Consider the following 4832-nt stretch of genomic DNA (forward strand, 5'->3'; position numbering starts at 1 on the left):
CTTTTTAAAATTTTATGTGCATTGGTGTTTTTCTTGCATGTCTGTGTGAGGGTCTTGGATCTACTAAAACTGGACTTACGGACAGTTGTGTGTAGAACGAGTAATAAAAACCCAGAGACAGATATTGGGGTTCAAGGTGATCAGAAAAGCCAAGCAGCCAGGCCACTAGAGAGTTCTTTTTTTTTTAAATTTTTTTAAAAATATTTTTATGGTTTATTTAACTTTTATTTTATGTGCATTGGTGTGAATGTGTCAGATCCCTGCAACTGGATCTTCAGACAGTTGTGAGCTGCCATGTGGGTGCTGGGAATCGAACCTGGGTCCTCTGGAGGACAGTCAGTGCTCCCAACCACTGAGCCATATCTCCAGCCCCACTAGAGAGTTCTTATCTCTACCAAGGTTCAGAAAAACAAAGGGGCGATCTTCAGCATTACTGCAGACTGCAATGCTCTCCACCATATCTGTCTCTGGGTTTTTATTATTCATGCTACAGTTGTGAGCTGCCATGTGGGTGTTGGCAGTTGAATCCAAGTTCTCTGGAAGAGCAGCCAGTGCTCTTATTCACTGAGTCATCTTTCCAGCCTTCATTTTCATTTATTAAGCTCTTAAACTGAACACCTATGCATATAAGTCATTCAGAAAAAAAAAACTGACTACAATATATATGTACACACACTTACATAGGACAGAGAACTGGTAAAATCACCAAAGGTCCAGATTCAGAAAAGCCTAACACTGATAAATCACTTTGTTATAAATTTCAGATCTACCAAGAGGCAAGTTTATATAGTGAGTGTACATAAAAAACAACCAACCAAACCACAAAGATTTCAAATATACAACTTAACATTATCTCTTAAACCACAAACCAAATAAGAATTAGCAGGAAACAAGTAACAATTGAGATAAATGAAATAAGAGACCAAAGGAAAAACTAGAAACTATCAATGAAACAGTTGGCTATTTAAATTTGTTTGAGACAAGGTCTCATTATGTAGCCCAAGCTGACCTCAAACTCAGGACCATGTACTTAAGCCTCATGAGTACTAGGATTATAGGTATCGGTTGCCATACCTGGCCAGTTAGCTTTTTGAAAAGACCGACAAATCTTTACCTGGACCAACCAGGAAAAGAGGTGTGTATGTGACACAAATAAAAGAAGTGAAAAGAGAGACACAATAATCAACATTATACAAGGGCTCATTAGAGACGATTCTGAAGAATTATATGCTAATTGGAAAATCTTCTAGAACAAATTTCTCACCTGCAACCTACTGAAATAGATTCATAAGAACACAAAACCACCTGAACAGACCAATTAATAGGCACTGAATCCGTAGCTAAATCTCCCAACCAAAGTCCTTCATGGATGAATTGTTAAAATTAAGAGAATTAACATCAATTTCTTTCAAGCCATTCTAAAGGAATAAAGGGGAGGGAATATCTATTACAATTTAAATGGGACCCCTCTCCCCATATATGTGAACACTTGGCATGTAGCCAACATGCTGTTTTTGGAGATTGTGGGAGAGAGTGTGATTGAGCTGGAGAAGTGGGTCAAAAGCAATGAGCTTTCTGGGTTACCACCCAATCTGAGTCTGGGCTGGACTCACTGTGCTTGAGTGATGTGAGCAAGCAGCCACATTCTCCTGGTGCCACCAACTGTACCCTCAAATGGCAAGACAAAACAAATCTCCCTCCTTTAGGCTGCTTCTTGTCAGGTATTTTGGTCCAGTGACACACTTTCTAAACCCATTCTAAGCAGCTGGCACCATATAAAGACAAAATACAAAAAGAAAACATCTATTTCTCAGGAACACAAATGAAAAGTTTTGCACAAAAAGCTAGTAAGACGATCAGTGATGTACACAAACAGATATAGGATGGTGAGGGCTATGAAGGGATACATGGGTATATCTGCAAGTCAATCAGAGGCCTCATAACACAAATTAATCAATACCCTGCCTTGGACATCTGGTTTCCAAAAGTAAGAGATTATACAAGTTTGTTGTCAAAAACCAAAATGTTAGCAAGTTGAATTCAACATTACCCTTTTTATTTTTAACACCATTTCCAAGCTGGTTTAATCTTAGCATGCTTCAACTTATTCAAATCATTTGATTAGAATGAAAAATTAACGATCATATGATCATCTCAACAAGCAAAAAAAGGACTTGGTAAAGCTCAACAATGCATTGTGATAAAAACCCTAAACCAATTAAGTTCAGAAAAACCACCTTAACCTAACAAAGTACATATGGCAAACTCTTAGTCAGTGTCACAGTGAATAGTGAAAAGCTGAAAGTAGTATCAATAGCAACAAAAGGCATCCATGGACACTGTTCTTACTCAATACAGCACTAAAAGATTCAGTTAGAAAAATTATACAAGAGAACAATAAAAAAGCATACAAATAGGAAGGGACTCGAATTATTACTGTGTGTAGATGATGATTGTATATATGGGAAAGCCTAACATTCTACAAAAAGGCTGGAACTGATAAACAAATTCAATAAAGTAGGATACAAAATTAATAGCTTTTTCTATATACCAGTAAGAAATCCGCTAAAACAGCAGGCAGTGATGGAGCACATCTTTAATCTCAGTACTTGGGAGGCAAAGGCAGGTGGAGCTCTTAATTCTGGGTTATCCTGGTCTACAGAATGTGTTCCAGGACATCCAGGGCTATACAGAAAAACAGTCCTGAAAGACAAAAAACAGAAACAACAACAAGAGAAACTGTGCAAAAACTATGAAAGCAATTTCATTCACAACAGCTACAACAAAACAAAATGATATACAACTTAAATAAACTCAACCAAAGAAGTGAAAGTGTTCTATAACGATAACTACAAAACACTGACAGAAAAATCAAAGACACAAGCAAAATGCAAATGGTTGAAGAATCAATAAATATTAAAAAAATGTTTCAATATTTCAATGTAATCCTCATAATACCATCATTATTATCTGCGGAACTAAGATCTAGAAATAACAATTCTGAAATTCCTATGAAAGCACAAAGTCTCTGAATAGCAATCTTGGGCAAACGCACAAAGCAAGGGGCATCACGATATTCTGTAAGAGATACTAATGAGTCACAACAACAAAACCAACATGCTATTACCCTAAAAAAAGACCCCCATCAATGGAGACAGAGATCCTAGAATAAACATACACCTCACAGCTAGCATATTTGCAACAAAGGTACCAAACATGTACTGGAAAAGGGGCAGCCTCTACAGTGAACACTAGCAGGAAGCTGGATGGCAAAAGGCTCCTTTCTTCTACCCTATGCAAAAGCAACTCATGGTGGATTAACGATCTAAAACAAAGAGCCAGCACTCCCAAATTACTAGAGAAAACAGAAATGAACTATTTCAGAAATTGGTACAGCAATGGTTATCTGGATAGGACCCCAAAACATAGGAAACAACAGTAAGAATCCCATGTGTGACCACACTGAATAAATCTCCTACTGTTCACCTTTAATCTGGCTCTTTTAATGGGTTCATTGAGAATGTGTGCAAGCCTGACATGCTATGGCTACCAGGGAACAGGCTCTGATCTTAATTCTGCTAACAGTTTTAGAGAGCCAGGAAGGAGACTGGAGCTGAGACAGTGATGGGCTGGACAACTTAGCTGGCACTACTTACCTACTATGAATACTGCTAGCCTTCTTCAAATTTAAACCTAATGGCAGGACTTGAATAGTGGGCTTACTGGATCTCTTGCCTCTCCTCAGTGTGGCCACCCACATTGGTTACACCCCAGACTTACCTTTTACTACTGTTTAATTGGCTTATTTAAGACCTGGCTTATCGGGAGTGTCAGGGCGCAGGCTCTGACTCATTAAATAATACCTACAGTATCAAGCAGATTAGTGAACAAGTAAAATGTGTCACACACCCACAACAGTGTATTACTTAACCATAAGGAATGAAATCCTGCCTTATGTAGTAAAAAGGATGGAATTAAAGAACATGTTAAATAAATAGCCAGATATAGAATGATAAGTACAGGATTTTCCTTTCCTTTTTTTTTTTTTTTTTTTTTTTTTTTTCGAGACAGGGTTTCTCTGTGGTTTTGGAGCCTGTCCTGGAACTAGCTCTTGTAGACCAGGCTGGTCTTGAACTCACAGAGATCCGCCTGCCTCTGCCTCCCAAGTGCTGGGATTAAAGGCGTGCGCCACCACCGCCCGGCAGGATTTTCCTTTTCTATATGGATGCTAAAAAAAAAAAAAAGTGGTGGCGCATGCTTTTAATCCCAGCACTCGGGAGGCAGAGGCAGGCGGATCTCTGTGAGTTTGAGAACAGCCTAGCCTACAAGAGCTAGTTCCAGGACTGGCTCCAAAGCTGCAGAGAAACCCTGTCTCGAAAAACAAAACAAAACAACAACAAAAAAAAACTGACCCAAAAGTAGAATGCTGGAGCTAAGTGTGATAGTGAACACTTTTAGTCCCAGCACTTGGGAGAGGTGCAGAGGCAGGGGCATCTCTGTGAGTTTGAGGCCAACCTGGTCTACATAATGAATTCCAGGATAGTCAGAGTTACATATTGAATTCTCAAAAACCCAAAAATAAATAGATAATTAAATAAAAAAAGTATTGTGAGAGACCAGGAAGGTGGTGGAAAACAGAAGCCTGCACTTGATCAGTCCAGCAACTCAATTTGTGGGACTATCAAATTAACTGTCTTAAATGTGCAATCAGTATGTTACTACAATTTTTAAAAATATAGAAAACTTTAGAAATGTTCTATAAAGATGTTTGATTATTACTCTCTTAATGTGGGGATAAGGAGTTCAGAAGAAGGCAAACAAGCACAGCCGAG

Source organism: Microtus oregoni, unplaced genomic scaffold, assembly GCF_018167655.1.
Source record: "Microtus oregoni isolate MIOR12 unplaced genomic scaffold, Mior012 000012F_ref0000307, whole genome shotgun sequence".
NCBI lineage: Eukaryota > Metazoa > Chordata > Mammalia > Rodentia > Cricetidae > Microtus > Microtus oregoni.